General features: G+C 56.9%; 1 protein-coding gene across 14 annotated transcripts in view; it reads left to right on the top strand.

Moving 5' to 3' along the window:
* Nucleotides 1–20973, top strand: part of LOC104474960 (ankyrin repeat and fibronectin type-III domain-containing protein 1) — a 233196-nt gene that overhangs the window by 195307 nt on the left and 16916 nt on the right. The window lies entirely within an intron of this gene.

Genomic DNA, 20973 nt, shown 5'->3' with positions numbered 1-20973 from the left:
TGGGACACAGACGGGTGTGTCTGCTGGGCTAGGGCATGTGAGCACACGACCTCCAGCAGCCCCCGCCACGCTCTGCTCCTCTCCTCTCCCCTTCCCTTCCCACCCTGCGCTCCTCGTAGGAGCTGCTGGAGGATGCATCCCACACCTCCGTGGGATAAACCAGAGCCCAGAGCCACAACGGGCCGGCCGCAGCCGCCATGGGGACACCGGGAGCTGCAGGGGCTCCCTGCTGACACCCTGCCCGGGGTGCGTGGTGTGAGGGGCCGGGGCAGCCCCTTTGCCCACCCTGGAGGGATGCAGCGCTGCCTGCTTCCCTGATGCTGCGGCTGCTGCGGCGCCCGCGAGTTCCGCTCGCGTCAAGCGCAGGTCTCAAACAGCAGCCCCAGCTTGAGCAGGGAGTGATTTATCCTGGGATTCTGAGCTGTGATGCAACAGCCTTGGAAGCAGATCACAGTCACCCTCCCAGCGTTCGAGGTGACCCACTACGGATATTTAAAAGAACTGGAAATTGCATTGCTTTCTGCTTCCTTAGATGGATGAAGGAAGGTAAAACTTAAAAAAAAAAAAAAAAGAAAAAAGGAAAAAAAAAAAAAAGCTTAGAAATTGCAAGAATGTTGAGTTTGGTTTTCGTTTTCCCTGCTTTTTTTGGAGCTGTTTCTGGCATTTATTGTGTGTTCAAACACTTCAGTGTGAGGTTGTGGAGCCCTCCCCAAAGGCTTCCTCTATCTGTGAGGTTAGGCAGGAATCAAAGCTGACTAGGTGTTAATGAGGCCAGACAAAGAATTTAAGCTATTTGGTGGCAGATTGCTTTCTTCTCCAGTTGCGCAACTCTCTTCCCTTTGCTGAAGCGATGTCATCAGGAATGCTGTGCTGCGGTTACTATGGCTCTTCCAAACAGGCAAATTTGGGAATTTGTTATCTACCAAACAGGAAAAGGAGCAGAGGATTCATTAAAAGCAATCAGAGTTTTGCTTTATTCATTAGAAAGACGCAAGAGAACTCACTGAATCTCTCTTCTCCCTGGAAATGCCTCATTGAAGTGCCCGGATCTCATTTTGGCCCTGCTGTGTCGAGGTGTATTTGCGGTACATTTTCCCTGGCTCCGTAGCGTTTTCCTGGGGAAACCATCTGTCTCGTCTCCGTTTGCAGAGCACCTTGCACAGCGGCGACGCCACAGCAGTGGCCGATGAGGTTGGTTTATGGGGTTTCGTAAGCCAGCCTGGAAATGAGTTCTTGGGGAGGAGGCATCGCCTTTGCCTTTGGGCCCCTCAGCCAAATCGGGCATCCGACCCGGCAGCTGGGCCTGGGCAGGTCAGGGTGCTGGCCCTCGCTGGCACGAAGCGGCAGAGGGGTGACCCGGGGGGGGGACACGGTGACAAGGAGCTGGGTGGGCAGCAGCGGGGCGAGGACCCTGCCAACCACCTGCCCCCCAGCCATTGCAGGCTGTCTCGCGTGCCGGCAGTGCGTGTGCTGGTCCACACGTGCACACCAGCACTCAGAGGCTTTTCCCGTGCAAGCACCATCCTCCTCCACAGCCACGTCCCACCAAGGGGGCACCTGGCCTTTCCCTTGGTGTGAAACACCACTTCTCTCCTTCTCCCTGACATCTTCAGGGACACGTGGTTGTTGTAGCAGGGTCAGCATCCTTGGTTAGTGGCTCCAAACCGTCGTTCTCTGCACGCAGGAGGGGTCTTTGGAGTCACAGACACCGCTGCCCCTGCTCGCCCCGTGCCCCGCGTGGGAGGTCCTGGGCTGCAGGCGAGGCTGCTGGGTGCTGTGGCCAAGCATGGCTCATGCCCTTGCAGATGTATAGATGTCTCATTCAGCTTCCAGAGCAAGTATCTGCAAGCATCAGATCTGTTTGCATTTATAAGCTCACCGCTGCGTCGTTTTTCCTGCCTCTGTGCCCACGCTGTGTGTGATGGGGGTCAGCTCACCCCACGTGAGCAGGACAGGGTGGAAAAGCGATGGACTGTGTTTTCCCAAGTCAGTGGCTTCTGAGAATCCTGCCCATCCTAATCCCAGGACTTGAAAGCAAGGAAGGGCTCGTGGACCTGCTGTTGCCTGTTGCCAAGGCGGAGGTAGAGATTATAAGCACAAAATAGTCAGTGGCCATTGCTTTGAAAAGCTGGGTGGTAGGCTGCTGGAGGGATTGGTGTTTTCTGCCTGAAATTCCTAGCATGCACCATCAGTCCAGCCCCTCCTGTCGCTGCTGTAACGGAAAGCATCCTTACCTCTCATCCCCACACAGGGCAGGCTGTGCCGGTTTTCCAGCGTTGTTCAGGTGCTCAGGTAGGGCTGGATGGAGCCAAGGCAGGACAAAAGGAGCTGTACAGCATCACAGTGTCTGCCCGACACCGTGTCCCCCGCGCTCAGCACTGCCGGGTAGGATGGGGACAGTAGATCCCTTCATCTCTCCTCGGCCCTTCTCCCTGTCCCTGGGGACCCCTCGAAGCCGTGCGGGGCAGGGTCCTTGGTCCTGGGGCAGCTCTCTGGGCCAGGAGTTGCAGTGATTTTCCGCCACGATAAATAAGGCGCTGAACGTCCCGCACTGTCTACCCGATGGCGCAGGGATGCTCCCAATGCAGGTCTTGCAGTCCGTGCGTCCGTTGGAGCACGCTCACCAGGTGGGATGCACTCGTGGGTCATGTTTCTGCCCGGGCACAAGGCGAGCTTTATTCTCACGACACGTATTTGTGTGCTGCACCGGGCAAGCAGAGTGCGGTCCTGCTCCCAAGTGTGACCGTCAGTGAGTGAAGCCTCGTTAGTTCCACTTATTAAAAAAAAATTGCTGGGGGGAAGGGAGAGAAGGCAGGGAAAAAGTGAAGCATTGAGAAAACACTTCTTTCATTCATATGTTGTTTACTGAAATAAATACTTCATTATTAGGCTTTATTTAGGCTATTTTTTTAAAAAAAATCCAGGGCCACAAAGTCCCCAGTGTTAGGGCCCATGAATGTGCCGTGTCACCTCAGCCTGTTGCTCCTGTCGGTCTCGCTGCCGGGAGGTGCCTGCAGAGAAGCACCGCGGGCAGCAGGGCACCGTGAGGCTTTTCCAAGCTTGGGGGAGAAAGCTGGGGGCTGCTCCCGCCTGGTTTTATTTCGCTTTGCTGATTCCTTTCTCCTCCTCTTTGTGGGATGGTGCGTGCTGCGGGGCACTGAGGCAGCCTGAGCTCCAAATGAGGCAAAAACTGGCAATTGAGGCAAGGACAAATTTGGAGTCTAATTTAGTAAAGCTCTGCTTTCTGCTGGTCTGTGATACTAATCTAACTCCAAAGCCTAAATAGCGCGAAGGCGTGTTAGACAAGACCACTCTGAAGCTCGCCACCTTCTGCTGTTGGCGTGACAAAGTCAAAAGCCGGCGGCTCCCCCTGTCCCTACGGCAACCCCAAAACACCAGCAATCCCTTTTCTCCCCGCTTAGGGTGAACCAAGCCAAAGAGAGCCTCCTCTCCTCTCGTGCGTGTCACCTGAGCAACGATCCACCTTTACCTTTCCTCTTAAACGAGGCTGAATCCAGTAAAAAGGCTGCAGTCCGCTGGGGACTGCTGCGTGCGCGGAGCCTGGGACCCTCTGTCCCGCTCTCGCACCCTTCCAGCTTGGGCACTCATTGGGAGTTCTGGCCCGGGCAGCTTTGTCCTCCTGGCATCTGTTTCTCTCTTCCTTTTCCTTTCCTCTCAGTCTGTTTTTCCTTCTTCCATTTATTCCTCTGCTTGCCTTCCCCCTCATGCTCCTTTTCCTATACTCACTTGATTTTCCTCTCTGTTTTCTCCTCGATTGTTTACTTCTACTTGCTGGCTTTTCTGTTTGGGCTCCTCGAGTTTTTCCTGTTGGACAGCCTCGCCTTGATCCGTGGCCGGGATAGCCTATTCCCATGGCGGCTCAGGAAAAATGCAGCGCATTCCTCGCATCCCCCGTCCTCTTATCTCGGTTCTGCTCGCTGGCTGCCCACCACGAGCTGTGAAAGCGACGCTGGCAGGAGGATGGCGTCTGGTGGTTGGAGGCAGCCAGCCTCCCAAGGCTCGGGTTCAATCCTGCCTGCGCCTTGTTTTGCTGCCTGGCCCCGGCACGTTGCTGGATCTCAGCTCCTCGCTTCCCCTCCGCCAAAGCGGGGGGTGCGCAGAGAGCTGCCCGCCCAGCAGCTCCGAGCACAGACCGTGCCCACCTGGATGGGAAGGTGCGGAGTGGATTTCCCGCCATGTCCCAGCGCCGGGGCTGGGTGTAACGGCTGGCGGGCGTCCCGCTGCCATGGGACCGCAGTGCCACGGAGGCAGGAGCTGCAGCCACCATCATGGGGACCGCGCTGCTGCACTCTGCCCCGTGTTTCAGGTTTGGTTATAAAGCAAAAGGTTTTTAATGGAAGCGTTTTCATGAAACTTATTTGCAATTTTATAGTGCAATAATTTTTTCCCTTTGGGTTTAAGTGGTCTTGCATGGTGTGGAAATTCTCTCTAAATTGCCGTGCTGGGCCGCGAAATCCCTGCCTCGGAGGTGCCTGGCATCGCTCAGCCCCTTCCATAGCTGCGGTCCGCTGACGGGGGCAGGCGGCGCGGACAACCTGTCCCCATCGGCAGGCTCCTTGTCTTCTGGTGCCCAAGTCCCACGGTCCCGTGGGGCTGCAGAGCCGTGGGATGTACCGAGCTGCCGGCTGATCTGGCTGACTGTTCCCGAGCCAGCGCACTGCAGGGCTGCTACTGCAAAGCCCGACGAGAGCCTGGTGCTCTTTCCATCGCAGGAGTCTACGGTTGTGTAGGACCTTCCCCAGGACTCCTTGCTGGACAGTCATCTCTTTGCCGGGGAGCGCCAGCACAAACTGAATTGTCAGCAGCTTTTCGGGAGGCAGGGAGGAGCAGCGCCAGAAAGGCAGAGGGCTCGGAGCTCCTTCTGGTTGCGCAACCCCACTTGAGCCGTCTTACTCCTAACTTGATCCACACGCCCAAGAGGAGGCTTGGAGCCCTGTCTTCTCCCAGCCGAGGAAACTTTTAGCCTGAGTGAAGGAAAATAAGAGGGAAAACCACCCCGGGCCTTTCAGTGGAAAGGCAGGAGTGCCAGAGCCTGGGAGGTGTATGAGCGTCTGGGAGCAGAGAGATGCTGTGGGCAGGCTGCGATGCGGGCACCGCGTCTGTACCGGCCGTGGTGTGGGGCAGCCAGCCGTGCCGAGAGCTTTGCCTCCCCCATCCCGCCGGTCCCGGCCATCCATCGAGGGTGAAAGGCAGCCGCCGCTGGCTCGATTATGCCGAGCGCAGGTCCTGGACGGGCCGGCGCGGTGTTGAAACGAAACGCGAGGCGCTTTGTCTCGACTGGGAGCGCTTTAATCCCTCGCTCGGGAACAATGGCCAAGCTATGGGGTCATTTGTTCTGGTATTTCAGCAGCTCCTCATGATTTATGGGATGTTTTGTTCTGCTGCTTGTCTTAGCTTCCCCCTCTCCACCCTCCCCGTCTCCATCCCTTCTCCATTTCAGCTCCTCCTCCCCCCTCTCCCAATTCCCCTAAGAGCTGTGGAGCCTCTCTGCCTTATGAAGTCATGGTGTCTGTGACTTATTGAATTAGCCGTACGGGACCTGGACTTCCACACCGCGCTGTGGTCTGCTGGGGCGTCCCGGCCGCCCGGCGAGCCAGCCCGCAGCGGGGCCTCTTGCCCAAGCGTTCTGGGCAGCCTGGGCTTCCCCGCTGCGGCGTGGCAGATTGACATTGCCGTCAGCGGGCCGCTAGAAAGTCAGCTCACGGGCCGTAAATGCAGTCGAGAGGAGCTGCAGCCCCAGCGAACAAGGATGGGTCTGTCTGGGGCAGGATGGGGGGCTTGGCTGCCTGCTTCCAGTGCTGCCACCCCCCTGTCCCAGGACACCTCTCCATGGGCAAGGTGGATGCTGGTTAAGGAGCTCCAGAGCTTTCGGGGGGAGGTGGTTCAAAAGCGTGGCTTTGGGAGGAGCGAGCCCTCAAAATGTCTCCCTTAAAGTTGGGTTTGCCTTTAGGAAAGCATTTGAAAGGAATGATTTATTTGCGGAAAATCACCTTTTATCCTCGTTACCTGTGAGTCATCTGCAAACAGTTAAGAGGCTCAAGGGCAATGCTGTTCTCGGTGACACCGATGCGCCTGCTGCGGCTGGTCCCTAGCCCGGAGAGGACGTTGCAGCGATGGAGGAGTCGTGGTCTGTGCAGCTCTGGTTCCGGTGCCCCAGGCTGCTGGCAGGGAGCTGGGAGCATCCCGCCCGTGGGACATGGGTGGGAAGGAGGGCAGCGCTGGGGGAGTCCGGAGCCATCCAAATCTGGAGGGTCTGTGTGAGGCTTGTGCCTCCCCTCCTGATTCGACGAGTCTCCATCAGCCCAGGTTTCCTCCTCATCTGGGGAGAGGCAGCTCAGCCTCTCAGTTCCGATGAGGCTGGAGAAGTTGGGAGCAGACTAAGGGCCGGATGCTCTCGCGGTGCAGCATTGTGACCTCCTGCTGCAGGCGCCGGCTCCGGCAGGTCCAGCAGGCTCGTCCGCATTTGTTTCTCCTGTCACTTCAGTGGGAAAAATTGAGCTCTCTGGGAAAGTGATGAAAGGGGAATGTTTGGAGAAGATGGATTTCCAGGTTCTCCCTGTCTAGGACCAGAGCCCTGAGCCTCGCTGAGAGCATAGGAAGCAAATATCATTTGTTTAAAAGGCAAATTTAAAATATTGTGTCGATGTGTTGTTCTGGCCACTTCCCTCTGCTGGTAGCTGATATCTCCAAGTCCCAGTAAGATTATTTTTCCGTGCAGCACATCCATTCTCCTCAGCACACTTTGATTTCTCTCAAGTAGCCCATTTGCCTGATTTGTTGGGTTTGATAATCATAATCTCTCCACCATTTCCCATGGCCTGGATCAGGACAGATGCCTTGGTCTCTGCTGAGGAGTGTGGAAGATGCTCTTCATCCTGCAGGATCTCCACCGGTTCGTCTCCATGGATGTGTCCAGGTGCCTTGATTTGTACAGCAGGCAACCCGAGCCCCATGGTTGTGCTGGGAGGAAAGAGCAGAGATGCCACTGTCCTTGGTGTGAAAGGGAAACCTCATGGATGTCTGAATCTTAGTGTGAGTCAAGCCCTTCCTGATGACCCCATGGATCCTCCACACCAGCTGGTATTCCCAGAGTGTCAGTGTGCTGGATTTGGAGGGTCTTAGTTCTCCCAGTCCTCTTAGCCAGTGCACAAAAAAAAAATAATCTTAATATATTTCTTTTAGTGGGAATATCAATAACAGTCCTGGTTTCCTACTAACGGTCGGTCCTTGAGCCCCAGCAAGACAGAGAGTCTGCCCCAGCCCCCGGGCTGCCTGCCCGCACTTCCTCCAGCCCTGGGGACGGCTTTGCCCTGGGAGCAGATGGCATCGCTGATCTTGCTGCTGGTGCTGCCAGGGACACTGGGGTCAGGCGGCGCAGGAGCATCGGTGTTTGCAGATCGTCCTGGGAGCTTACGTTTTCAAGACGTTTGAGTACTTTTAATCTCCTCTTGTCCCTTGAGCAGCGGTAGTCCCTGTTGCGCGGGTTTTCTCGTCTCTTAGATAGTTTCCTGCTGGCTGAGACACTTCTGCCTGCCAGGGCTTCAGGAACCTCCTGTTTGTCTTCCTGGAGAGTGGCTCTCGGTGCCAGGTCAATATTGGACCTACTGGCTTGGATGCTGGCAGAATGGGCAGCACTCAGCGGGGACGCCAAGATAGAGGTAGGAGTTAGCCCAGGACACTTGGGACACTGAGGAGCAGCTCCTGGGGTGTTTTGGGATCCCTCTCCACTTTTGGTTGACTCTGTTCCTGCTGCCTGCGCACTCACTCTTCCACATTGCTCTACTTCACACCCATCCCTTCACACCCACCCCACCTTTCTCCTGCCAGCTTGTTGTTTGTCAGAGGTGGTTTGTGAACCCAGGTGAACTCCACGTCTGCTGAGCCTCGTGTGTAGCAGAGGTCAGGGAGAAGCAGTTATCTTCCCCTCTGCTCCTCACTTCCAGATTTCCTCCCCTACTCGTCCGTCTACCCCAGTGCAGATTCAGACTTGATACAAGGAATTTTTTTTTTTCCAACGAAGGTGGTGGCACACTGTCCCAGGTTGCCCAGAGAGGTGGTGGATGCCCCATCCCTGGAAACATTCCAGGCCAGGTTGGCCGGGGCTCTGAGCAACCTGATCTGGTTGGAGATGTCCCTGCTCCTGGCAGGGGGTTGGACTGGGTGGGCTTTAACGCTCCCTTCCACCCAAACCAGTCTGTGATTCTATTCTGTGTGGAGGAGCTTTATGCTTTGCTTTGTCCATAGTGGAATTGGACACCTGGCAGCAGCTGCCGGTGTCGTCAGGAGAAACTGCACGTGGTCTTCACTCTGCCCATGGTGCAGAGGTTCACCTGAGCCCCCTCCAGGTCAGTTCAGACAGAGTGGTTTCCATCCAAGAAGTGTCCCAAACAGGACCCGTAAGGACTCACCAGTTAGTAGCTGGGAGGCAGATATCCCTTACCTGAAGTCAAGGCAGGCTGCAATCTGCTGTGAAAAGCTGTTGTTTCTGAGCTTTGAAAAATGAACATATGGCATTATGTGGTAGCACTTGCTGAGCTGTGCAGAGCTCCAAGAAACATCTCCTCTTGGGGCTACTCTGACCTGCTGCCCCAAGAGGAGCCATCATGGCCTTCGGTGGGATGCTGTGGCTTGTTGGGTTGATGTTCTCCGTGCAAGCCCTGCAGGTTTCCAAGTGCAGAGTTGCTGCAGCCTTTGAAATGGCGGGGATTGTGGATGGATTTGGCAGCGTGGTTACCTGGCTCTTCCCGCAGTTTTGTTTCTCCTCTCCACCCCCAAGCTCCACATTTAAGTGTTAAGGTGGCCTGGGGAGAAAGGACTCAGATGAGGAGAGGAGTTCCCAACCCACACTGACTCATCAAGGTTTCTGAGCTTCACCCATCACAGAGAAGAGTGCCCTGGGCAGAGATGAAATGTGAGCCTGGGGCATAGCATTCACTTCACTTCAGAAGTGAAGTTGAGTGAAGGCATGGGTTTGCTGGTGAGCAAGCAGGTCATCTGTCGTAGTTCAGCCCTGATCAGGACCAGACTACGCAGTCTCTCTCTCACTCCCCCCACCTTCCGAGAGAACAGGGAGAGAAAATATAAGGGAAAATGGCTCGAGGTTTGAGATAAGGACAGGGAGAAATCCTTAAAGTTACCGTCACGGGCAAAACAGACTCGACTTGGGAAAAACTATTCATTTATTACTACAAACAGCAGGATAATGAGACAGAGAACAAGATAACCTCCCCCCACCCCTCCCTCTTCCCAAACTTAACATTATCTCTACTACCTTCCCCCCCCAAGCGGCACAGGGGGGAAGAGGGAATGGGGGTCGCGGTCAGTTCATCATACGTTGGTTCACGTCGCTGCTTCATGGTCGAGGGAAGAACTCCTCGCATTCCTCCCCTGCTCCAGCGTGGGGTCCCTCCCACGGGCCACAGTCCTTCGTGGAACTGCTCCGGCGTGGGGCATCTCTTCCACGGGTGCAGTCCCTCCAGAACAGCTGTCCCAGCGGGCCCTCCACGGGCCACAGCTGCCTTCAGGCATCCACCTCCCCCGGTATGGGGTCCTTCACGGGCTCCAAGTGGATCTCTGCTCCTCCGTGGACCTCCATGGGCTGCAGGGGGACAACCTGCTCCACCATGGTCGTCACCACAGGCTGCAGGGGAATCTTGGCCAGGAGCCGCATTACTCCTCCCCCTCCTTCTGAACTGACCTTGGCGTCTGCAGCCGTTCCTCACAACAGGCTGGTAGATGTCTCTCAGGATCCTTTTTACATCTTATTCACTTCTCCTCTCCTCTCCACTTCTTGCAGCCGGGCCGGACCAATTCGGGCCCAGTCAGCCGCTTGGCGAGAGGCCAGAGGGTGAGGCCTGCAAGGCCCATGAGGCCTGCGCCTCCCCCTCTGCGCCTCTGCCCCCACTCAGCTTCTTCACATCTTCTCTTCTCTCTTTTTTTTCTGTTTCCCCCTTCTTAAATACGTTATCGCAGAGGCGTTATCACGGGACATTCTGCTACCAATCGGCTCGGCCTTGGCCAGCAGCGGGTCCGCCCTAGGCCCGGCCGAGTCCACTGAACAAAGGGGAGCGACTTCTAGCAGTTTCCTACAGAAGCTGCCACCTTAGGCCCCCCTCACTAACAAAACCACGACATCATCTCAGGTCTAACACATGCCAAGGCACTGCCAGGGCACCTTGTCACCCCTCTGCACTCAGTGTCTTGCTGACTGTCTGAGCAGCTGTCTGAGGGAACCTCAGCTGAGTGTGTTTTGAGCATCTTGAGCGAGGAGGTGGATAAGCTGGTGGAGCCTGCTCTCTGTGCAAGTGGAAGGCGGATGCTGCCAAGAGGTCTCATCCTCCCAGCACTCTCCTGGCCCTGCTCTGCCCTAGTCACGAGCTCTGGAAGACTCGTGGTAAGCAGAAAAGCAATTTTGCTCATGGAGCAAGCTCCGCTCGGGTGAACTTCACATGAACTCGTGAAGTTCCTTTGGCCGTTTTCTTTCCTGACGATGCAGGCAGGTCAGGAACAGGATGCTGTATGGCATGGGGACCAAAGGCTGCCTTCCTCGTGCCCCAGTATGCTCGCCTCGTCCTCCTGTTGTGCCGTGGAGGACATACCTGCTGCCTGCACAGCTGCTCTTCACCCAAGGTAGAAATGCCGGCAGCTGGATAGAGCTTCCCCTGGGCTACACCGGAACCACGCTGTCTTCACTGCTGCTCTCCCTGGTCTTAGGGCAGATGGTAGGCACCCCACTGCAGCACCAGGGCTTTAGTGACCTGCTCAAGGTCAGCCAGGTGGTGTGTGCTCCCACATTTTACCCAGAGATCACACTCGCTAGCCTGCACATGTGTGTTCATACCATGTAATTTGGTCCATCACTGGAAAAATTTGGAGTAACAGAGGAAGAGCTGAGGGCTTGTTAGCACAGCAAATAGGAAGGTATGATGGCAACCTGAGCCAGCCCATGTCATAGAATCACAGAATCTTTAAGGTTGGAAGAGACCTCCAAGATCATCAAGACCAATCGTCAACCCAGCACCACCACGTCCACTAAACCATGTCCCAAAGTGCCACATCTACACGTTCTTTGAACCCCTCCAGGGATGGTGACTCCACCACTTCCTTGGGCAGCCTGTTCCAGTGCCTGACCACTCTTTCAGTAAAGAAATTCTCCCTAATATCCAATCTAAATCCCATGTGTCAACACGAGGGATGAAGTGTGGCATCCCAGGCCAGTGTATGCTGGGACACAGTGAGTGCCTAGAGGGGCTTTCCAGGTCCATGGGCACTGTGCCCCCAAGGAAGCTGTCTTGCAGCACATGACCAGCAGAAGCAGAGTGGGATGAGCAGGGTGTCTCAGCAGTGTTAGGATGTCTCCATCCGCCCTCTTGCTGCCCAGGGGATGAGGAGGAGGAAGGAGACACCAGAGCCCACTGCATGTTGAGGCCACCAGCTCTGCAAGGTATTTCCCAGCCTCTTGGTGATGGAGGAGCCCAAGCCGAGTAGGTCTGACTCAAAGCTCCTGCTTGGTGTAACCATGTAAACAGGAATCTTCCAGGCGCTTTGAGAGCTCTCTGAGGTGCTGGGGTCTCCTCTCACCCCGTGCTGCCACCTCCCATCTCCAGGGCCACCAGCGGCCATTGGCCCCACCACGCCTGCTCTTCTGAGCTACACTGAAGTCATCCTCGCATGCTGCGATGCCCTCCGAGGAGGGTACCTCTCGCCCGATGCGTTGATTGCAGATGGAGCCAGCAGACGCCGTTGTTGAGGCTGTGTAACACTTTCCAGGGGAAGTTTGTTTGCTTATACCTTTGCCAGGCTTTAACTGTTTGGGCTGAATTTTTCCATGCTCCCTCTGCCTCAGGCTGAACTTTCTCTTTTTTTTTTCTTCAAGTTTCAGTAGAAGGTTGGGGAAAAATGGTAGCTCTGCCAATTTTTTTTTCTCTCCCGTTTCTTCTGGTGCCTCCATGCTTTGGAAAAAAGACTTGAAATCTGGCAGGGCTGGTGCATTCCTGGTAGAAATCAACACAGATTTGGTCAAATTGTTAGCTTCATGGTTGTGCACGCTTGGAAGAGCTCTTCACAAGCTGGCTGCTGAAGTTCCCATCTTCTGTAAAGCCACTCTGGCCACCGTGTCCACTGCTCTCCAGCTGCACCCAGCACATTTTTTCTACTCGCTGTCCTGGGCACTCTGATAATTCCTCTGTAGGCTCCGTTATCCTCAGCTTGAGCTTCTCCACCTTATGGTATCTCAAAGCTTTCTGCAGCTGGAGAGAGAATAAAGTGACAGATGAGGTGGGAAAGCTCTGGTTGGATGGAGGCCGCAGGCAAAGCTTGGCTGGACAAAGGCCTGGCTGGTGATGGCATCTCCCCAGCTAGTGCTGGACAAGAGCACTTGAGCCCTTGCAGGGTGTTTCCAGCAAAATGGCCAAAAAAAGTCAGCTTCTTCTCTTGGACCCTGACTGCGCTGGAGACGCATGGAGGGAAGGTCGGCTCTGGTGTACTGGAGTGCTTCTGTAGTCGGGTGGCAGTGAACGAGCTCCTCTGGCGTTGCACTGGGTGGTGCTGGCATGGCACGACTGCATGGTGGGGTTGGTCGCTCCTGTCAGAGGAGAGGGCCCCCGTGGGTGCTAGGCAGGGAGCTGGTCATGGAGCAAATCCCGGCGTGAAGCTGTGCCGAGCAGGAAGCCAGCCTGGGACACGCCACCAGCCAAGGAGATCCCCAACAGTGGGGGCGGCTGCTCTTGGTAACCGTGCCAGGGACACCCCGTGGGCAGCGGCCAGCGTGCCCAGCACTGCCGGCTGGGTCCTGCTGGTTGCCTTCCAGCGGGAAAGGGCTTTTCTGACTCCAGTAACGTTTCCCAGCTGGGCAGCAGCTCTGGAGCCGGGTGTGTGCATTTGTCTGTTCTTCCATTGTGTCTTTGCCGTCGTCTCCTCCTCCCCGCCGAGATCAATGTCTGTGGCCTGCCTTTTATAACCCCTTTGGGTGCAGCTCTGGAAGTCTTCAGCCAGCGGTGCTGGTTTCCATCCTGCAGCTTCGGTGCGCTTGGTCCCCTCGAGCTGGTTGGCTTGAGCGGGACGATGGACTGGAGGTGGGTTTCCACCAGAAGGGACGTCTCAGCGAAGGGCTTGGGGAGGTCTCCTGGAGGGCTGGGAAGCGCAGATGGGATGCAGTTGGCTGGGGATGGAGACCAGCCACAGGTATGGGGGAGAGAGCACAGATGATCTCCATAAGTCCTTCTTGGGCCAATGTTCTACAGTTTCACGGTTTTGGAGCAGAGGTGGGTTCCGATGAAAGACGGCTCTCGCTGGTGTATTCTTCCTGGTGGCACCAGGTGGCGCAGGAGGGTAAAGGATTTGCTCCTCATCCCCGCAGGTCTGGGTTCAAATGGATTGCCCCTCACTGCTGTGATGAGTCTGTAGGCCTCAGCCCCCAAGCATGTGGCTGTGCCCCAGTGCTGGGGCCAGCTGCAACCCCAGGACCAGGCAGTGGGAATGCGGCTCCTGGGAGCCCTGTTTCCAGTGGGGCGAGGAGCTGAGCCAACGTCCGAACCGTAGTGGGGACCTGGGGGCCTGAGGGCTGCGGAGCCCCACCATCTCAGGAGCAACGCAGGAGGGAGAGCCCAACGGGTCTCAGCCAGGTGAGGAGGAGGCAGTGTGGGGTGTTGCCCTGGTGCAAGGCCATGCCGAAATGCAGAGCGTTCCTCCCGCATAGCCTTGAGCCATGGTGGGGGAAGAGAAGTCAGTGCTTCCTCCTGGCTCCTGGGGAGTCCCGGGCGTTTCGCTGGGGTGCAGTACTTGGCAGCAGCCCTCAGGAGCTGGGGCAACGCCATCCCAGCCCCCGGGGCCCCTTCTCCCATCGGGATGGTGCTCAGACACGGCTGCTGGCCCCACGCAGGCTGGCGTTGCCGCAGCAGCTTCCCCAGCAGCCTGCCCCGCACCCTCCCAAGAAGTGGGAGTCAGGGCCCGAGCGAGGGACTGGGACCCAGCTTGGATGAGTGTGGTCTTACATCCTTTCCACTCTTCCCAGCATGGCAGCCAGGCCCCGGCCGCACGGCTGAGCATCCCCACTGAGCATCCGCCCTCTGCTCCAGTTGGGTCCAAACTGGGAGCCTATAGAGGATATTTTATTTATATTTTCCCCTCCTTGTACCTTCAGTGATCTTTGAGATCAGGCGTCGTATGACTCAGCTCCTGCATTTGATACCCTGAGAAGGGTTTGCACACACGCCTCTGCGGCACAGAGCAGCGCTCGTTCCTGGCAGGCCGAGCCGGGATAGGGTTTCTTCCTGAAAGAGGGGCAGTGAGTCCCCACTGCTCATCCCGTTTTAATATGCGGAAGTCTGATTTAGCCAGGATGGTGCCAGCAGGTCGGGGGTGCCTTCCAGAGTGCTCTTGACCCGCTCCAGCATCCGGGCTTGCGAGATCCCAGAGGGACGGAGGAAGCCCCCTTGCAATGCCGAGCAGGTGCTGGGCCGGTCCCTCTGCGCTTTGGGAACCTCTCTGCCCTCCCGGCCCTACCTGCAAAGGTCCGGCTGGTTGCGGGTGCCAGGAGCATCAGGCACATTTTTGGGTGCTGAACTGCGAGTTCTGGCAGTCGGCGCGGGGCACGGTCAGCAGAAGTTGACACCGATGTAGCTCCTGCGAAGGGCAGTTTGGGCGCTGACCTTTAGGTCCTGTCCGCTTCTGCTCCCCGGGCCCTGCGTGCAGCTCGGGTCTGGAGGCTCAACACGAGCACGCAGCCGGCCCCCGGGGCCGAGCGGCCTAGATAGCGGTGCTGAGCTCGCTTTCCGGGGTGCAGAGTGGGCACGAGGTCACAGACTCTGCAGCGCACAGGGGTTTGCAGGGGGCAGAAGTTTGTAGAGGGCAGCAGCTTGTAAGGGACAAGGGTTTGCAGGGCACAGGGGTTTGCAGAGTGCAGGGGTTTGCAGGACGCAGGGGTTTGCAGGGCGCAGGGGTTTGCAGGGCGCAGGGGTTTGCAGGACACAGGGGTTTGCGGGATGCAGGGGTTTGCAGGGCGCAGGGGTTTGCAGGATGCAGGGGTTTGCAGGGCGCAGGGGTTTGCAGGATGCAGGGGTTTGGGGGACACAGGGGTCAGCAGGACGTGGGAGTTTGCAGGGTCCCGGGCTTTGCAGGGGTTTGCATGGCGGCTGTGCGCCTCAACGGAGCCGGACCCCAGGGCTGCCTGCTTGGCCCTCAACACCTCATCTGGCTCCTGCAGAAGGAAGGAAGGGTTTTCGGGTGTCGCAGGGCTGTGGTCACACCCTGTGCTGCCTGCCGTGGGTACCCGGCGCCGGGGCGGCCACGCAGGGCTTCCCCATGAGCTCTGGCCATGGCTCGGGGCAGCCCGTCCTGCTCAGCCCTGGCTCCATCAGGTTCCAGTTAAAACCAAATGCGTTCTCCAGCCGAAGCTGCGCTGCTGTTCAAGCCCTTCCAAAAATGAAACAAATACCCACGGACTGCAATTCGAATTGCAGCTCAATTAGGGCCCGTTCCCAACGCGATCATAAAACCTCCAGTACGAAAACAAACAACCCAACCAAACCACATCCAAGCCTGACAGCATCCTCTGGAATGCCTTTAAAATAACAAGGAGGGCCGAGGAAGATGAAAGCGGCGCGGCCAGTGGGATGAGGGCTCCTCGGCCCCGAGGGGCAGCCCGGAGGTGGGAGGTGGGCTGAGCAGGTGTGGGGCAGGGCACGGTGCTTCGGGATGGGGACCGGTGTGGCAGTGATGGGCGTGATGGAGATAAGGTGGGATGGGGACCAGCGTGGAAGCGATGGGTACGATGGAGACGGGGCAGCCTGGGGTCCATGGAGTGAAGGGTTAGGCTGGGATTTCGTGGGGTGAGGAAGAGGAGGCTGCGTAGGTGTTTTGGAGCACGGTGTTTCTCCCACGGCGGGTGTTTGAGAAGAGCGGCGAGGGAGCGCGGGGCCGGAGCAGGACCGCGGCGGCTGGAATGCGTGTCCCGCGTAACCCTGGCTTGCGCCGAGTCCAGCCAGTCTGGTGCCGCGGTTCGGGTTTCACGGCCGACGTTAAACCCGGCCATATTTAGCGTGCACTTCACTGGCCTGTCAGGGAGGGGAAGCCGCAGCACAACTAATAAAAAAAGCCAAACAAAAACAATGTAATTAAAGAGACTCAGCACTGTGTGTTCCCATAGCAAGAACATTTACCCAAGCCTTCCCTGCTCAGATACTTAATGTCAGGCAGCAATTAGAGGCTGGCACTGTGGGGAGCGGGGAGGGGGGTTTGCCCTGGCTGGAGGGTGGGAGCCCAGGGTCGAGCACAGCTCCCGACGGCAGATCCCCCATCCCCAGTGCCCGTGCTGGGGGCTTTTGGTGCTGGGAGGTGCCCCAGGGACAAGCGGTGCTGGTGACAGGGGGATGCTGCATCCCTGAACCCCTCCTGGCAGGGACACCTTTGATCTCCCGTGCACGTACCTGCTTAGCTCCATCCCCACGGAAATTTGGCCACAGAAAAGCAGATTTTCTACGTGCGAGCCTCTGGGCAGGGCAGGCCAGGAGGTCTGTTGGGGTAAATCCTCCTGAAAACGGTGAAGCCAGCAGAGCTGGGCTGGGATGCAGAGCGAGGGCCTGATGCAGACATCGCTTCTCCCCTCCAGCGTCTGCTTCCTGACCCGGGTGTACGGGACAGAGCCCACGCGAGCCTCTGGGATTTGGTGTTTCCCCTCCCTCCAGGGCTGAGTGCCCAGAGCCGGGCTGTGCCCGTTCAGAGCAGCTCAAGGCCGGTGCTCATGGGCTGGTGGTACCGTCAGCATCGCTTGCCTTGCCTAGACAGCCAGCCATCGCGTGCTGTCCCCCAACGCCGTCACCGAGGGGAAGCGTGGCGGCGTTCTGGGAATGCCGCCTGTGAGGCGGGTGGGTGAAGCCCAGGAGGGATGTGCGTGCGTGGGCACGGCCGGGACAGTGCCGTGCGCGTGACAGCGGTCCTGACTGTGGTGGCAGACCGTCACAGGGGAGCAAACAACTGAAAGTCTGATTTTGGTCATGTTTTAATGGAGGTTGAGCCACAGGATCCTCTGAGCTCATTAAAAAAAAGTTATTGGGATGTTTAATTAAAAAAAAAAAAGCGCAGCATTATCATGTTGCAGTAGAATTTGCTCGAGCATCGCTGCTCCCCTCCTCCCCAAACATACTGCTGGGCCTGCAGAAGCGAGGTGTTTTATGGGAGGCCTCCGCAGACTGTCAGCAAGTGATCTACTTGGCTGGCTCCGAACCCGTCTTGGAGCGCTGAAGTCGCTGTCTCTCCCAAATTCAGAGCCCGTGATTTAGGAGGGAGGTGTGGTGGGGACAAACTGTGCGGGCAGGCTCTTCCCTGCTGTGCTGCACCGGGGGACATCGCCGTGCCTCTCGAGGACACCGCCGACTCACCAACCCGCCCCGGGATGTGGGATGTCACGCGTCCAGCCCGTGTGCTTCCCTGCTGTCACGGCCCCTCCGGCAGCCGAGTGAGGGTTGGTCCCAGGGGGGGGCCTCACCACGCGCTGCGGCTGCTGCACTCCCAGTGTGAGCATTCTGCAAGGGATGCAAAACCTCCTGATTTGGGGAACAGCCATGGTGTTGACCCCCTATTGCTCCCCTGGCAAATCCTCCACTTCTGCCCCCGCAGAGGTCCAGGGCGCAGGACACTGACGGGATGTTGCAGATCTCCCCCAGGATCTGCTCTTCTCCTCCAGCTTATCCAGTACCGAGCTGCTGGGTGGCAGCTTTCAAGCCCAGTGCTGTGCCGTGATGCGATGGGGTCCACTCTCTACTTCCTTGGGCCGTGAGCTCCTCAAGAAGCACCCATGTGCACCGCGGCGTGCCCAGTATGGAGACGGTGGAGACAACGTGCCGCCATACCAGTGTTGCCAAACCAGTGCCTGATGCTCGGGAGACTGCACCGATCCGGGTGCCGCGCGGCATCTCCTGGCCTCGCAGCCACGCCAAGCTGCTCCAAGTGCTGGGCTAATGGCGTTGGGCTTCTGGAGCTCAAACAAAAATGTCCTGGCAGGAGCAGGAGCTATATAAGTTGATTGTTATTGCTAAACAAAAGAGGCACGCTCGTTTCGGCTCCATTCAAAACAAAACCCAGCAGGTTTGCCAAGTGGGGAAAAAAGAGAAAATCTGTAGGAAACAAACAAACAGAGCCCTGGGTCTGGTTTGGTGCCTTTCCCTGGACCCAGGTTTCAATAAGCAAGTGCATTTTCCAGGCATGCGGATGTTTCTGTGGGGCAGGAGTGGTTTGCTCCGTCTTTGCATGGTCAGGTCACCCAGTGTTTAAACACCTCCAAGGTCTGTGCGCGTCAGGACGGTAACTGCTGTGTGTGCAGGCTCCTCCCATGGCCCCGCCGCCTCGCAGGGATGTGCAGCGTTTTGGCCCAGCCTGGAGCGTGCCTTTCGGTGGGTTGTGGAATCCCACTCTTTTGGAAGGGCTCCCGTACTCGTGCTCCGTTTTGGATCCGATCTCTGAGAAATTGCTTATACTCAGGCAGAAAGGGTGGAAAATGCGAGTGCATCGGCAGCTCCTCTTCGTGCTGGACGCTGCACTTCTGGGTCATGTCCCCGTGAGCCCAGAGGACCTCCTTTGTGTGTTAGGAGCTCGAGCGGTGTCTGCTGTGGGTTTCCCAGTGTTTGTGGCCATACGTGTGATTTCCCGCGTGTGCCAAGGGCGAGGTGGCCCTGGTCGGGGTCGGACTGAGCGTGCTCTGGCGAGGAACAACCCCTTGCACTCAGATTTCTTTGGGAAGAGCCTGAATGTTGATCTTGCCAGCTCAGCCCTTGATGCAAGCTCCCAGTTTGGGGTGACGTTGGCTGGATTGGGTTGACTCTCCATCATAACTGGTTTTTAGGCGTCTCCTGTCCCTTGCCTGTTCTTTCGTTGGATAACTCCATGGGCTGAATTGGACCGCGGTCCGGGAAAGCATCCCTGGCAGTTTGAGCTAATGTACAACTGATGTCCACAATGCCATGAGGCTACAACAAGGACGCAGTCCTTCTCCGCCACCATGCCCCAAGCCTTCTCATCCTTTCAGAGCATGAACACCTTGCATCCTCCACCCTTCGGGATTGCTTTTTCCTGTGCACAGAGCCCCGCGATTTCTCTCTCTGCTGCGGCAGGGAGGATGAAGCCCCCCTGGGATTTGCACATCTGGTGCAGCAGACACCCAGCTGTGGGTCCTCCAGGAAGGACAGCCGGGTCCCACTGGGCTTGGGGCAAGCAGGGCTCCTTCCAGCCAGCCCCGGGTCTGGACTTGGCTGGCAGGACAGAGCAGCCCTGTCTGACGTGGACTGGTTCTCTGCTGGAGGCTCGGAGAGGCTACGCCCTTAAACAAAATGCACTTAAAATCGTGTAATTACAACAATTAATAGCAGTATTTACTGGGCCAAGATCTGCAGTGCTGGAAACATTAAAACTCAGAATGTGCAGAAACCACAATGTTATAAACTGCCCAGTGGGTTTGCTTGTGTGTGTTGCAGAAGGAAGGACGAAATGAAGTTGTCTTATGCACATCCATCCTCATGTGCTTTAAAAAAAAAAGAAATCCTCATTGCATTCGTTTCCTGAGATGAGGCTGGCCAGCCCTACCACGTCCCGTAGCAGAACCTCAGCCTTTTCCATGGGGATTTCTGGTGTGTGGGTTTGTGGCATTGCGGACCCGCTCCTTGGTGGTTGCAAACACATCCCACGGCCAGAACACTGAACTGCTGGGGCAGGCAGAGCACCCCACCCCTGCTGCCGTGTTTGCCCTAGGTAGGTAACTAATTAGCGACAAGAGCTGGTGCTAGTTGGGAGAAATTGGGTTGGGCTGCACCCAGACTGTGGAGGCCAAGGAGGTGGGATCTCCTCCCACCAAAGCTTTGCCATGGGGTCTGGTGTTGGCTGGTTGTACCCTGAGGGCACGACGTCGGTGGGTGTTGTGTTCAGCTACCAGTTGCTCCACCGCAGAGTTTAGCTCTGGATAAATCGAGTCCCAGTGACACATGGCCACAGGGCAGGAAGCTCTTTTATCTTTGGGGCAGCCGGTTTAATATAGATCGATGCTCACTCCTGAGCTCCGAATAATTTCCGTCTCTTTACCTCTCATTGAAAGGAAATCAGATGAGGGAAAATAGTGAGAAATTTCTCTGCGTCACCTCTGTTTCTACCATCTCGGAGACAGCGTCCTCCAGATTGTGCAGTCTGTCTGTACTGGGTCGCTTGCCATGTATTTTAATTGGCAGAAAAATGTGCTTTTGCTCCAAAGCACCACTCCCTTTTCAAACCTTGATTCTGCAGGCATGGATGGAGCATGGATCTCTTGCAACAGGGTCTGCTCCAGCTTCCAGAGAGGTACTTTGGGGTCTTCCTTCCTTTCCTGATGTGGGGGAGCTTTGTGGCCTCCTTGTATGAAGGGGGCCCATGGCAGAATTGGGCATCTTGTCAATCAGTCTGCTACAAGCCCTGTCTTCACCTCTGAGCAGCAGCTGGAGTGGAGAGAGGAGACTTGGGCAGCAGGGAGCTCTTAAACACAAGAGAAAGGGCAAGGTTTTGCTGGGGAGTCTCTCAAGTCGGTTATTTCTCTTTCCTGAGTATGTCAGGTAGCACTCTGCTTCTTGGGCCTGGTCCATGGGTCAGGACCCGCCAGCGTGCCCTGCTTGCACAGGCATGGGTGGCTTTTCTTTCTTAGTTTCTCTCTGTCCCTGACAGCAGAGCTGCATGATGCTTTTCCGCTCCGTCGACACCTGGGATCTTGTAGTCACCATCTATAGCAGCTTGTACGTGCCATCTGCAGAGCCCTTGGCATGAGGAGCCTTCAGTAGCGGCTGTGGTGGAGCTGCTCCGTGTCCGTGATGAAACACAAAGTGCTCAGGCTCTGTGTCCAGAGCCGGGTAGGTCGCAGTGAGCCCAGGGCTGGTTCTCCAGCCCTTCCCTGCATTGTGCAGGTCTCTTCCCCTCATGGTGATGCCCTCCTGGTGGAGATCTGCT

This window comes from Chlamydotis macqueenii, chromosome 15 (genome assembly GCF_036417535.1).
Source record: "Chlamydotis macqueenii isolate bChlMac1 chromosome 15, bChlMac1.mat, whole genome shotgun sequence".
NCBI lineage: Eukaryota > Metazoa > Chordata > Aves > Otidiformes > Otididae > Chlamydotis > Chlamydotis macqueenii.
The sequence above is the reverse complement of the archived record's forward strand: the minus strand, read 5'-3'. Positions and strand labels throughout refer to the sequence as shown.